Raw genomic sequence first — 15,250 nt, 5'->3', positions numbered from 1 at the left:
AGCTCTTGACTTGGCTAGAGGATCCACAAAATGCAGCTTTAACGCCCACATGAAATCCTCAAAATACTCAAGCTCAGGGGAGTCAGCCTCACTTAATTGAACATACCAGTCAGCTGCTCGTCCCTCCTGCTTGGTGGCAATGACATTTTTTTTAGCCTCTTTGGAAGGAAAGTATGGTCCAAACTGCCTCATGTAACTTTTAGCATTAATGAGAAAGAAAGATAACTTGGTTGGATCCCCATCAAACTTGACAGAAAAGTCTTTCACCCCCACTCCTGTTAGAGCTGAATCAGCGGCTGCTTGAGTGATTGGGCCCCAGGTTACAGTAGTTCTCCCTCCTCGGGTTGGGGACACTGGTAGTCGAACTTTGCGGGGTGGAGATTCATCCCGGTGCTGTCTCCAGCCCCGCTCCGCTGGCGGACAAGGTGGGGGGATGGAGGATGATTGCGTGGAGCTGGAATCTCCTTCATGCCTCGGCCACCCCCCACCCCCATGACAGAGACAAGGTTCTTAATATGTACACCATCGATTCTATTTTGGCCTCCACCACTCTTAGCCCTTCAGGGGATTGAGATTCCTCCCTCTCTCGCATGTTAGGCTGTCTTTCTGTTGATACGATGGTAGATTCTATGGTTGGGGTCAGTGGGAACCAATAATTCCAGGAAGCCTGGGACGTCCCTGGCTGGGGTTCTCCCATTTCATCCCAGGTGATCAACTCTGCGGGTGATTCGCTAGGTGCTGGTTGCTCTGGTTCTCTCCCATCGTCGGATTTCTCCACCTCAGGGCTGGAACCCGAATCCTGCCGGAAACCTGAAGGTTCTGGGGTGAGGCTCAGTTCTCCACTCTTGACCGTTGACTCGGGCATCAAGCCACTCGGTTCCTCAATTCCCCCGGTTGTGAGCTTGGACTCGGCCATCATTAACTATTTTCCCTCACAAGAAAATAATCTTGGTAGGAGCTAACGGTACAACTTTGGTGATTCTCAGCTTTATGTAATGGTTGCCTATTCTAGAACACCATCAGACTCATGAGCAGGATCACAAAGATATCTGATTTATTAAAGAATAGCATGAAGGATCACAAAGAAAGCTGAGAACGAAAAAAAGCATGCCAAATGCAAACTAAAAACCCTTGGTACAAATGAGATCCCTCCCCCCATAGAATCTTCGCAAGCTCACAATCCCAGGTACTCCTAACGGCTTCTGATGGTCCGCAGGAAAAGTCCTTGAACAGAGCACATAACCCAAACACATTCCATTGAAACGAACATAGATACAGAGCTTGGCACAAGGTTTCACAGCAGCTCCCACCCAAACAGAAACACGCATCAGCACCATGGCAGGTGAAATGTTCTGATGTACATTGCACATTGAAACAGTGAACATGACACAAGTGGGGAGAAGCGGGTTGGGACGAGTACATACAAGGCTAACCGATGATGTTTTCAAAAGAATCATGACTCCTGAATATAGGATTATTATTATTATTATTATTATTATTATTGCTTGGATGATAGTTGTTTATTTGTTCAGTCATTTCTGACTCTTCGTGACTTCATGGACCAGCCCACGCCAGAGCTTCCTGTCAGTCATCACCACCCACAGCTCCCCCAGGGACGAATCCATCACCTCTAGAATATCATCTATCCATCTTGCCCTTGGTCGGCCCCCCTTCCTTTTGCCTTCCACTCTCCCTAGCATCAGCATCTTCTCCACGGTGTTCTGTCTTCTCATTATGTGGCCAAAGTATTACAGATTTGCCTTTAATATGATTCCCTCAAGTGAGCAGACTGGCCTTATTTCCTGGAGTATGGACTGGTTTGATCTGCTGGCAGTCCAAGGCACTCTCAGAATTTTCCTCCGACACCACAGTTCAGAAGCATCTATTTTCCTTCTCTCAGCCTTCCTTATGGTCCAGCTCTTGCAGTCATATGTTACTACTGGGAATACCATTGTTTTAACTATGCAGACCTTTGTTGTCAGCGTGATGTCTCCAATCTTAACAATTTTATTGAGATTTTTCATTGCCCTTCTCCCAAGGATTAAACGTCTTCTGATTTCCTGACTGCAGTCAGGATCTGCAGTAATCTTTGCACCTAGAAATACAAAGTCTGTCACTGCCTCTACGTTTTCTCCCTCTATTTGCCAGTTATCAATCCAGCTGGTTGCCATAATCTTGGTTTTTAGTTGAGGTTTAGCTGCAAGCCAGCTTTTACACTTTCTTCTTTCACCTTCATCATAAGGCTCCTCAGTTCCTCTTCGCTTTCAGCCATCAAAGTGGTAACTTCTGCATATCTGAGATTGTTAATGTTTGTTCCAGCAATTTTAACTCCAGCCTTGGATTCCTCAAGCCCAGGATGTTGCATGATGTGTTCTGCATACAAGTTGAATAGGTAAGGTGAGAGTATACAGCTGTGCCGTACTCCTTTCCCAATATTAAACCAGTCTGTTGTTCCGTGGTCTGTTCTTACCGTTGCTGCTAGGTCGTTATACAGATTCCTCAGGAGGCATACGAGATGACTTGGTATCCCCATACTGCTAAGAACTTACCACAATTTGTTATGTTCCACACAGTCAAAGGCTTTAGAATAGTCAATAAAACAGAAATAGATGTTTTTCTGAAACTCCCTGGCTTTTTCCATTATCCAGCAGATATTGGCAATTTGGTCCCGAGTTCCTCTGCCTTTTCTAAACCCAGCTTGTACATCTGGCAATTCTCGCTCCATGAATTGCTGGAGTCTACCCTGCAGGATCTTAGCATTACCTTACTGTCATGTGAAATAAGTGCCACTGTTCGATAGTTTGAACATTCTTTAGTGTTTCCCTTTTTTGGTATGAGGATATAAGTTGATGTTTTCCAATCTGATGGCCATTCTTGTGTTTTCCAAATTTGCTGGCATATAACATGCATTACCTTGACAGTATCATCTTGCAAGGTTTTGAACAGTTCACCTGGGATGCTGTCGTCTCCTGCTGCCTTGTTATTAGCAATGCTTCTTAAGGCCCATTCAACCTCACTCTTCAGGATGTCTGGCTCTAGCTCACTGACCACACCATCAAAGCTATCCCCAATATTGTTATACTTCCTATACAGGTCTTCCGTGTATTTTTGTCAGAGTGCTGGAAAGTGTTTGGCCCAAGAGATCAGAAAAATCACACACCAGGCATTTCTATAAAAATAAATTTATTCACAGAAAGCACAAAAACATATTTACCAGCTGTGTATTTACGTGCGCTCAGAGAGGACTGGGCTGCAACTGGGCTGGAAGGCTACAAAAGCAAAACTAAAAGAAATGCAGTCAAGTTCCTCCCCCAGGCAATGCAGCTTTAACACCCAAACTGAGGACAATTATGTTCGACCTCTTCACCCTGCCAATACTTAAGAAAGTACTCAATTACCATGATAACCTAGTGGCTTGGTCCATGCAAAAACGAAGAAATGCGAACATTCTTGCCACCTTTTCTTCATCTATTCTTCTTCTGTTAGGTCCTTGTCATCTTTGCTTTTTTCATACCCATTTGTATGATCAAAATTCCACTGGGATACTGTCGTCTCCTGCTGCCTTGTTGTTAGCAATGCTTCTTAAGGCCCATTTAACCTCACTCTTCAGTATGTCTGGCTCTAGCTCACTGACCACACTGTCAAAGTATCCCTGATATTGTTATCCTTCCTTTACAGGTCATCTGTATATTCTTGCCACCTTTTCTTGATCTCTTCTTCTTCTGTTAGGTCCTTGCCATCTTTATTTTTGATCATACCCATTTTTGCCTGGAATTTACCTCCAATATTTCTAATTTTCTGGAAGAGGTCTCTTGTTCTTCCTATTCTATTATCTTCTTCCTCTTCCATGCATTGCTTGTTTAAAAATAATTCCTTTTCTCTTTTGGCTAATCTTTATCATTTTGCATTTATTTGGGCATATCTCCCCCTATCACTGTTGCCTTTTGCTTTCCTTCTTTCTTGGGCTACTTTAGTGTCTCAGCAGACAGCCATTTTGCCTTCTTGATTTTCTCTTTCTTTGGGATGTATTTTGTTGCCGTCTCCTGAACAATATTGCGAACTTCTCTTCCATAGTTTTCTGGGACCCTATCTACTAAATCCAGCCCCTTTAATCTATTCTTCACCTCCACTGCGTATTCCTGAGGAATATTAGTGAGCTCATATCTAGCTGATCTGTGGGTCTTCCCTAATCTCTTTAGTCTGATCCTAAATTGTGCAATAAGAATTTTGTGATCTGAACTACAGTCAGCTCCAGGTCTTTTGGATGATAGTACTGGCTAACATTTTGAACCACCTCTAGCAGGGGCTCATTGGCAGCCATTTGGCCTTACTTCTCTTTCTCCTTGTTTTCTTTGCCTGATCATCAGTTTGCTTTCCAGAGGTATTGAGAACAATGGGAGAAAACAGTGGCCTCCACTTCTCTTACCATCTCCCTTTGGATGCATGTGTGAACTAGGCATAAAGATAATGGATCACTAAGTCAACAGTGATTACAACTGGGAATCCATTCAATTAGCACACGGAATCACATGAGCACATGGAAGGTGAAGGGTTAGAGATGCATTTATGCTACTATGAAAAAGTCAAATAGTAGTGGGTGAGGAAACAGATGTATATCTTCATCAAGGAGGAATCTAGGACATCTATTTCCTCCCCTGAGGTGTCAAACAGCTGTTTGCTTCAGTTTGAGACTCAAGGTTTTCTTAACCTTGAAACAAACATCAGCTAAAAGTATGGTGCCAAAAATATAGGATAGACAATTTATAACTATCATTTTTTAAAATGGGATGAGCCATAGAATTGTTCAGCAGTTTAACACACATTCAGCATTCAGGAGGATACATCTTTCATATCTCCAGTTCAAACAAACAAACAAACAAACATCAAATTCAAAAGATACCTTGCTAAATACTTGGAAAACTCATATTACAGTTTTGTGTCAGAAAACTGATACAGTGAATTTATTTAGCTGTATCAGAGCAATGTGCAGGAGAAACACATATAGATATAAAATATACACAGCAACATAGAGACAGACCAAGTACAACTTGGTTTCCCTTTTCTCTTTTCTTTTAAACTGCCTTTCCTTCAATGTTAAACTACCTTCAAACAAACAAACAAACTAACTAACACTTTAAAGTTTAACACTGGCCACAACAAGATACACATCATGAAAATAATCTTTGAGGCCCTGCATTATTGGTTTCATCCTATGTCCTAAAAATTAATTTCACATTTTGCAAAAAACAGAGTGATTCCAGTCTACTGAACAATTTGGGGGGGAAATAGATGCAAGGCTTTTTTTCTTGTTCTTTTTTTTTTCCTTTTCTCTGAATGAAAGTCTATGCCAGAATTATCTAATTTGGCAGAGTTCAGATATATTGGGCTTACAACTTCTAAAATTAGCAAGAAACCTTCCGAGAGATCTGTGAACTGAAATTCTAACATTCTAAGAAGACACCAAGCTTGGAAAAGTTTTTTTCACAAATTGTACAAGTGGCAAACTTTGTTTGTTGCTAACAGGTAAACTCATCCCTTGCATCCCTCTAACCATGGCATGATGATATCCTGCTAACTATTTTTAAAAGACACACCCTCATGATATTGTCCTCTTATTTCTGGTTCAAAGCTGTCCTTTGAAAATAGTCTTTTTGTACTTTTCTGATCTAGTTTGATTGTGACTGATGAGAAGGTCAAAAACTGGGAACTGCATTGTTCTTCCCGACTGCTACAAATTTGCCCTTCCCTTCTGGTCACCAGCACTGTTCTCCATGACCACCTGGAATCAGGCCTCAAGACAGATAAGAAACTTGGCTTCCAAGGAGGCATCTGTCCATGTAATGTCTATTCAGCCCTTTGGAAAATGCCATTCAGCCATTACATGGTCTGCTTACATACCTGGAGTAGAGAGTTCTTTTCAGACAACACTAGACCTATGGTTATAAAAATATGACCAGCTCACACTTGAATATGAGAAAGAGAGGGAGAGGCAAACAGCAAGATATTGATATAGACACAGGTGGGTCTTTAGAAAGATACGGCAGTTATTCTCAAGATGACAAAGGATAGAAAGACTATTAAGGGTATTGTTAACATTATCAGTACCACATTGTATGTGGCTGGAAATACAGTAGAATCGCTCAATTAAAAGCTTGTGAAAAGTCAATGAGTACATTTATAATTGTTCACTAAAGTATGCTAAATTTCTTCTGGGGAAAAAAAAAGGAATATCTCTGGATTCTCACTTTCTCCAGGCCAATTTATATGTGATGGAAATTCTGAAAGAAGCCAAGGAAGTCATTTTGCTTAGTGAAAGTTTTAATTTGGAAAGTATTGGGCTATCAACTATATACTGAGATGGTTCATATATTCCAGTTTCATTTCTTCATAGAGCTGATAAGCCTCAGCTATCTATTATGAAGCTCCTTAGATTTGCCATGAGAAATGACATTTCACAAAAGACCTGAATGATTTGAGTAATTAAATGGGGAAGTAAAATCTTAATGTTATGCTTTTTTTTTTCCAGATTACATATAAAAATATGTTCAACACAGCAAGAAACTGCTTGAGAGATGGATCTTCTAGATTTCATTAGGTTTTCAGATGTCTTTGTTTTCAAAGTATCAAAAAACATTAAAAATCATAATCATGTGGAGGCTGTAAAATACTTAAGTTCATGTGGAAGAAGGAAAGTTTTAAAAAACTTTGTTTTAGACAGAAACAATTACATTTATTTACCTCTGCTCTTAAATACACAATTGCTTGTTGAAGCTGTTTGTCCTTGATGATAGAAAAAGATTACAGAATGCTCATTATTTTATGTTTCTTCTTCTCCTACTTTTTGTTGTTGTTGTTCACCCCTCTTTTCTCTCTCCTCCCTAGATTTTCCCTTTTTACCTCTAAATTTGCTTTCATTTACGATTTATATATATTTAATAGGTGAAATTTAATACAAAATTATAAATGTAATAATTTCTATTACAGTTTTGTCATGATATGTAATGGTATGTGGGAAAGAGCTTGGGAGAATGGATGTCATGAGTACTGATGATGAGCAGGAGGGGGACCCTATCCAGGGGGGAAAACACATGCATAGTACTCAGGAGTTAAGCAGCCATTCAAAGAGACACAGAACAGACCTGCCTTGACTTTTGGGGTTTATCTGTCTGGGTTTTTCCCATCTTTTTCAGTTTGTTAGGATTTTCTGTCTAATGTAGCAGTAATAAAACACTAGAGACCTATTCCTTGTCTCAGCGTGGTTCCTGGCTGTTAGGACAATGGGCCAAGAAACACTGCCTAGGGAATGATCAGACAACATACAGCATAGCCCACAGCTGGATAGTGGGTGTGGCAAGGGGCTCAGAGGAGATCCTCCTCAGTTTCTCAGGCTGTAAAGAGGACTGTAGGAGAAATGTACTTTCAAACTTGGAAGATTCTGTTAATGTAGCTTTACAATAAAATAGAATTAGATCATCTGGTAGTGTCTCCTGTCTGGTCTACCTAGTAAGGCTGACATTATATTACCACATTAATCAAAAGACCAAGTCATTAATCTTGATTTACCTATTTTGCTTTAAGAAACTATTATAATTTGGTTTATGAAATTGGGGTAGATTTCTGGCTATGATGGTTTTCCAGTGGATTGTTACAAACATTTATGTTAATGGAAGTATAAAATAAAGGGATTTCCCCCCTTCAAATTAATCTCTCTCTCTTTTTTAATTACAATGACACAACCTAAATAGGGAAAGGTTTTACTCCAAAACACAGACTATTTTCCTTGTTAAATGTGGATCCCAACATTTTAACAGCTAATTTGGCTCATATATATTACATCTTATTTTTTCCATCTATTGTACACACTGCTTAGCCTGGATTTAAAATTATCAAGCTTTTAACAATATGAAATGTTATTGCTGTTACCTCAGAACCCAACATCATCATTTCTTTGGATGATGAAAAGGCATTTGACATGGTTTACTAAAAATCTTTCATGTGCATTTTACTTGCTTCTCTTTTCTTTGATGTTTTATATTTTATGTTTTTACTCAAATGGTGATTATTAATAGGGTACACTGTCTTTAGTTAAATGCATGTCAGAGTGAATATCAAGAATGCTGTCTTTGCCACTTTCTTGTTAATTTAGAACCTCCTGATTGTATAATTTAATATTCTGAAAGCAAGGAATTATAGCAGGAAGGGCAGAGTGTACAATTTTACTGTATGTGAATGACATGTTTTATAGACAGGCCAGAAATTTCTATTTCTATCTTATTCCATTAGTACATAAGTTTGGGATCTTGTCTGGTTATTCTATTAACTGGGAGGACCTCAGGTTAATGCCACTGGAGTTTTGATAGAGGTTTTACATTCTGTTCTGATTCCTGTACTTATCTTGGTATAAGAATTCCCAGGAAGTCTCAATTTTATTTCCTGTAATCTACCTAGTTTCATTTACTGGGATTTGTTTAAATGTACTAATCTGATAACAGATTATTGTTATGACTAGCTATTGTCAGATCAATTTTGCAGTTCTTCCAAGCATCAGCAGGATATCTTGGTGAACTTCTTTTCTTTTCTTTTCTTTTTTCTTTTCTTTTCTTCTTTTCTCTTTTCAATTAAAGCTTTCTTACTGAAGGCCCTCATCACTTTCCCTGCCTTCTTTTACAACTTCATCGATTGCTTGTTCCTTTTTCAAAATGTTGACAATGTCCCCTTCTGTTCCACATGGCTGGACAGTAAAAGGTAAGAAGACTGCCTTGTAACTATGGAAAGACTTCATAAAGTTAATGCAGGAGAAATAGAAACAGAACCTTTTCAATTATCAGCTCTCACTGCAAATGCCTTGCTGTGACACAACATTTTCATAAATCCAAATCCTGACTGAAAGCTGCAAAATTATGTGCCTGTGGAACTACAGCTTTCACATAAAAAATTCACTTGTGGGAAAGATTCTGGACTATGCATCTCAGAGAAGGAAACATACAGTGCAAAGACTGTAACAGCCATTCTGATATTCAATACTTATCTTTTGCTTACTCAACTGCACTAGGAGCAATGACAAATAATGCATTTCATATAAAGAATGTCCTTAGCATACCTTATGAAAACAGATTTACAACGTTGTCACTGCCTTATTGGGACATTTCACATATTACACAGGGGAAAAAACAAAAGAAAAGAAAACAAAAACAGATTTTCCACTGAGTTTATTCTCAGTAGCAAGTCCCTCCCCCTCCCCCCACTTTATGACATATGGACCTGTTTATGTAAGTATTTTCAAAATAGTTTGCTTTTTCTTTTCTTTTCTTTTCTTTTCTTTTCTTTTCTTTTCTTTTCCCTCCTCCTCCTCCTCCTCCTCCTCCTCCTCCTCCTCCTCCTCCTCCTCCTCCTCCTCCTCCTCCTCCTCCTCCTTCTTCTTCTTCTTCTTCTTCTTCTTCTTCTTCTTCTTCTTCTTCTTCTTCTTCTTCTTCTTCTTCTTCTTCTTCTTCTTCTTTCTTTTTTTTTACATTACCAGGCTAACTGGATATAGTGTACTGTCTTATGTAACAGTACTTAAATTGGAAAGGCTTAATATATTGGAAAGGAGACAGGAAGGGAAAGGGAAGAAGGGATGAAGGAAAAGCAATGTGGAAGTAATGGAGAAACGAACTAATTTCTCTTCTACAATTCATTCAATTGAAAGTTGATGCCAGCAGTAGCTCTTTTCACCAACCAGTTTCAAATACAAATTAATCCTTGGTGATTAGACTTACCTAATCACAATTATGACTTAAATTCAGAGAAAAAGAGACAGTGACCCCACTGAGTTTCAAGGCCAAACTTGAGTTGGATACTGACTCTGTCTAGGTCAAATCAAATGTCCTGTGTATTTCAATACATTGAGGTTCCACATAGCACATGGTGGGCTGGGGAAACATAGTGTCAACAGAGCATGAGAGGACAGTTAGTACCAGACTTGTATAACTCATCACAAGCCAGACTGAACACCCAGCCAGGGATGGACAGCTATGAATAATCTAGAAAATCTGAAAGCATTCATTACTACTCCGTCAGCTTAAAATCTAGCTCCAGCACAACTTAATCTGTTTAGAGTTTTTAAAAAGTAACATTCCAATATTCCAAGTAATTCATTCTGGTAAATACAAATGGAATACTTCAGAACTAAAGACCTCCGTGTGACCCTTTCCTCACCCCAGGAAGTATAAAACAAATATGAATCCCAAATATGTCATACCAAAGGTACCTTAACATCTGCTAAGAAAATCATATTGACAAAGGAGTGAGCACCCTTTGGTTATCTAACAAGGCATGCATTAATTGGCAGGCATCATTCCTGTTATTCCTGTTGAAGGTCCAAATCCAATGGCACTGCTCTAGCACCTGATGACACAGTTACTACAAGGCAGAAATAGGATGTAGGTAGACAGTACAGTATTTATCATGTGTCCCTTCTTTGTCTGTCACTCTGCCTGCCCTTTATCTAAGAGATTACTATTTGGTGACCATTTCCTTCTGCTTTCTTTTTGTAGACCTAGAACACATGCTTGTAGATGATCCTCCTGGTAGGAAACAGCTACCTAGGTGCTAGGCTTTGCCTATCTCTCCTATGAATAAATCTCCTTTCTGCTGTGATTATAAAATGCTCGCTCACACTGTCAGAACATTTCAATCTCCAGATGGAACTTCCTCCCTTCCACAAAATAATTCAAACAATAAAAAGGGAAAGGGACAATTATCCATTCACAGATGAATTGCAGTAAAGTAGTTTAAGAAGAAAACAGAGTGAGGCTGATAGTGCATGTATACAGGTTAAATTGTATCTAGAAAATTAAATTGCATGCAAGAAAATTAATCAGGACAAATTCTGATATAACCCATTCATGTCTCAGAGACAGACCTTAGTGCTCTAAGATGTGTACATATGCACACATATAACATATGTGCAAGATCATCTACACTTCTCAGAATAGGGCATTTTCAATACTAGTTTCCAGATGTTTATTCAGTGCATGTTGTTGCAATTGTTTTATTAAGTGTTACCTCTAAAAACTGAATGCAGGGTAGATGAATCCTGGAAAATATAGAGTAACATTGAGAATTATTTTCAACATGTATCGAGAACCCTCTTATCACTATTGTTTAACCGAACTCTTGAATGTGGGATTAGGTACAATGATCAAAGTACACTGAGATGGAAGCTGTGTAATTTTAAAATATCCCATATAAACAAGCCAGTCCATTTCTTTTCTTTACTTCAGCTGTAAAATTAGAGTCACCATGCTTTTCCATCCATGTTCAGAATATAATAAGTATAATTATAGGTATAGGTGATATATAGATATATACATGTATGGATAATCTGGGAGGATTTATAATACCAATGAAATTCAATAATGAAAACCCTTCAGCCTACTTTTACTAAAGAATCTGGCTGTATGGCTATAACCTGTTTCCAAGTCTACATTATGGCATTTTCTCTCAGTGCCAATAGAATATACTGCATTTTAGGCACATAAGGCAGGTATGTGACAACCAAGAAAATTTACAGTAATCTGCCAGGTATTGGAACATGAAGCACTAACCCCTACCCCATCCCTCTTCCTTTTTTTCCTCATGGGCAGTTTTATCTGATCCATTTCATAAGAGAAATGATGTGCTATTTCAAAATAATGTTGTAATACAGGCCAGTCCAAAGACACTGCTTTAGTGTCTTTAGAAAACACTATTTGAGCAAAAATCACCCAAGTGTATGTACATAACTGCTCTGCAGCACATTTTATAACATGGAAAATTGGAGGTGGGAGGGTAGAGGGGGAGGGGATGATGTAAGAGAAATCCACTACAAATACATTTCATTGCAAATGAAATTACTGAAATCTGCAGAGTACGGACTTTCATGTCTGGGCATGAAAATGGAGTCCCCTAGAAGCCATGATTCTCCACTCCTAAACATCACATGGAAATATATATACAGTGTGTGTGTGTGTGTGCGTGCGTGTGTGTGTGTGTATATATAGAGAGAGTATTTAAATACCTCTATTTGGATAGAGGTATTTAAAAAAAGAGCCTACAGTTGAGAAAATTATATACCAAAAAGTGCTGTGTTATTTATTTACTTGAAATTATTTGTACAAAGCCCACCCAATTACATCTACGAATTAGGGGAGGTTGTATTCAAACAAGGGAACATTTAGGAAGTTTTATTTTTTGGGGGGAGGTGGATTTTTTGTTTTATTAACTTAACATTTTAAGTAAAAAAAAAAAAACTGTAGAAATATTGGGGTGAGTTGCTTCAATGATGATTTTCTATCCATTAAAAAGGAAAGGAAAGGAAAGGAAAGGAAAGGAAAGGGAAGGGAAGGGAAGGGAAGGGAAGGGAAGGGAAGGGAAGGGAAGGGAAGGGAAGGAAAGGAAAGGAAAGGAAAGGAAAGGAAAGGAAAGGAAAGGAAAGGAAAGGAAAGGAAAGGAAAGGAAAGGAAAGGAAAGGAAAGGGAAGGGAAGGGAAGGGAAGGAAAGGGAAGGAACAGTATAGTATAGTATAGTATAGTATAGTATAGTATAGTATAGTATAGTATAGTATAGTATAGTATAGTATAGTATAGTATATAAAGCTCTGTTATACCGCCATGGGCTAGTTTTAAACTGTTCCATTTGCACATCAATCAACCCACAAGATTTAGAGTGCTTAGGGAGACATGTATTCTTATATTCTGAAAAAAATTACTTAGAGTAGATGATCATCTAAACCAAGCCATGTTATTCCAGCACTCACACCTATGGAGACTAAATTTCAGGCAGAAGATACTTCAGTGATGTCTACTTACATAAACAATACTTCAGGTCCCACAAATGTTGCATAAAATAACAGTGAAAGCATTTCCAACCTTTTTGAGCTTGTGGGTTTATGTGGAATTTTGATAGCATGATGAGAGCGCTCTCACAAAATGGCCTCCACGGGGATATAACATTATTCATGTATATATAATCTTCTGCTTTCTGGGTGGTACTCCCCACCATCCTTGCTTATCTTGCCCTTTTTCTAGACTGGTTGGCTCACTTTGAGACAATGTAGCACTAGGCTACAGATGCTTGTCAGTTTTATTTTATAAAAAAGCTTAGGAACCCCACTGTGTCTTCAGAGGCATTTTTTAAAATAAAAAATTAGGGAGAAATTAGTGATTGTTGCCATTTTAACATGTTAAAAAAATAAAACATAGGAGAACAGGGAGCTTATGCTTGTAAAATACTGCAGAGGGAAGTGTCTTCAGGCACATTGATGTTCCCTAACACCACAATGGCACAGATCATTCCATCTGTTTCATTAAAATCTGCAGCTGTACATAGTGCTCACAGACCAGCACAGATTTTGTAAAAATGCCAATTTATAAACTTAAGGAGGATTACAATCCCAATAAAAGGGCAGAAGTGGATCTATAAATCGGTACCTTTGTATTGAATATATTGATAGAACCAACATAATGTCATAATCATCTAATGGCTTTTTATATTGACCAGTACATATAACTAATTTCTTTAACTTTTGAACTCTCTGGCTTGCTTCCATGCTTTCTCATAGATAATGATATTTGGGATGGAAAAGTATGCCACTGTACTGTATATTTTAGCCCCTGAGATATCACAATGAGAAAACTTTAGGTGTAGAAACATCTGCTATTGGCAAAAAGTTTCATTTCATGAAGCCAATCCTAAAACATTGAGAAAATTATCCCAATGACATAGCCCCAAAGAAATCAAATTACATTTAGTAGGTATGAAGGGGGAAAAAATGTCTTAGAAGGGGGTAGCATCAACTTGATCTTGCTGGGGTCAGAAGTGACATGTAGAGTACATACATATACACACAAACACACACAGAGAACATTTTAACTTGGGGGGGGTGTATGAAACAACCTTTTAGATTTGCATCTGACCCCAAGTGGTATGAGAGCAGTCAGCCTAATACTGCTATTGCTGCTTAATATGATTCAAAAGAAGATCCTTCTGACATCTGATTAGAACCTGAGAATTCCTTTGTTGCAGTACCTCCAATAACATGCATGAACGTTCATTCAATACCATGTTAAAGCCTGAAGCTGTCTTAGAAATGTTTGTTTTACATTGGCCATTAGGTTTATAATCCAAGATAGCTAAAGATATTAGTAAGGTTGGACCTGAAACGGTATGCCAAACACAAACTCAGCTAGGCCTTCTTTAAGCCCAAGTATAAATATGGTGCTGGTATTGTAGCTGACACTGCAGACCGAAGCCATGTGGGAATCTCTCTGCACATATCACTGCTTTGATAATTAAAGGTAAAGGTAAAGGTTTCCCTTGACGTAAAGTCCAGTCGTGTCCGACTCTAGGGGGCGGTGCTCATCTCCGTTTCAAAGCCTTGGAGCCGGCGTTGTCATAGACACTTCCGGGTCATGTGGCCAGCACGACTCACGGAACGCCGTTACCTTCCCGCCGAAGCGGTACCAATTAATCTACTCACATTTGCATGTTTTCGAACTGCTTGGTGTGCAGGAGCTGGGACGAGCAACGGGCGCTCACCCCGCCGCGCGGTTTCGAACCGCCGACCTTCCGATCGACAGCTCAGCGGTTTAACCCGCAGCGCCACCGCGTCCCTTTGCTTTGATAATTAAGTAGCTACATAATCCAGGCTAGGTCAAATGAATTAGGCAAAATCCTTGAAAATACTGAGGATCCTAGACAAGATTTGTAAAAACAAACAAACAAGCAAGGAATAGTATCGGGGTCTCAGAGAGGGGCAAGGACATCATAACTGAACATTATATTTTTAAGATCAACCAAACTGGTCCAAAACATTTAACTTCATCAGGGCTCTTTATTTAGCAAATAATGGGGAAGAAGGAAGAAATCCCTCAAAATCTATCTAGGGTTTCAGGGAGTTGAAAGGTGGTCTCATGATGGGAATAGTCTGGTAAGTATTGTTTGGGTCAGTATATACCTAGCATTTGTGGGCCAGGAAGAACACTGACCTTCCTCAACTTTGATTTGAAAGCACAATGGCACCTAATCCCTACTTAATCTCCTGTCATAGGTCTCCAGTCTTTTCCTGGCTTGGTTCAAAATGAGATTAGAATTAGCCAGAACCACAAGGGTGCCTTTCCATACCAACAACACCACATGCAGTAGATTTCCTGGTTTTGGCAAAAGGTACAACAATAGCACTTGACTCAGTTTAGCCAGGGTTTCCTAAATATTTTGGCAGGGGTGGTTGATT

Source organism: Candoia aspera, chromosome 5 (genome assembly GCF_035149785.1).
Source record: "Candoia aspera isolate rCanAsp1 chromosome 5, rCanAsp1.hap2, whole genome shotgun sequence".
In the NCBI taxonomy this organism is placed as follows: domain Eukaryota; kingdom Metazoa; phylum Chordata; class Lepidosauria; order Squamata; family Boidae; genus Candoia; species Candoia aspera.
This window is presented reverse-complemented; position numbering follows the sequence as displayed.